Below are 398 nucleotides of genomic sequence, written 5' to 3' on the forward strand. Positions count from 1 at the left end.
GCGGCGGCCGCGTCCCGCCGGCGGTGAGTGAGGGCGGGCGGGGCCCGGTCGGCCCCGGCACCACGGCCTCGGCCCTCCCCTCAGCCCCGCGGGCCGCGCTCCCTCCGGAGGCGCTGCCACCCCGGGCCCCGCTCAGCCCTGGGCCCCGCTCAGCCCCCGAGTCCCGCTCGGCTCTGGGCCCCGCTCAGCCCCCGCCGGGGCCGCTGTTCCAGGGACGGTGGTGGCCGGGCCTCCGTGCAGCGGGACATCAGGCGGCCGGAGCGAAGCCCCGGCCCCGAGAGGTGCAGCCCAGCCCGGTGTTTGTGCCCAGGGTTCCTGGGTCGCGTCAAAGCGAGACTGGCGGGGTCGTTTTGTTTCCCCGGCAGCTGGATTTCCTTCAGCCCTTACAAATGGAGCGG

This window comes from Corvus kubaryi, unplaced genomic scaffold (genome assembly GCF_017639235.1).
Source record: "Corvus kubaryi isolate FWS band 111438036 unplaced genomic scaffold, C.kubaryi_AGA036_p1.0 37387, whole genome shotgun sequence".
Taxonomy (NCBI): domain Eukaryota; kingdom Metazoa; phylum Chordata; class Aves; order Passeriformes; family Corvidae; genus Corvus; species Corvus kubaryi.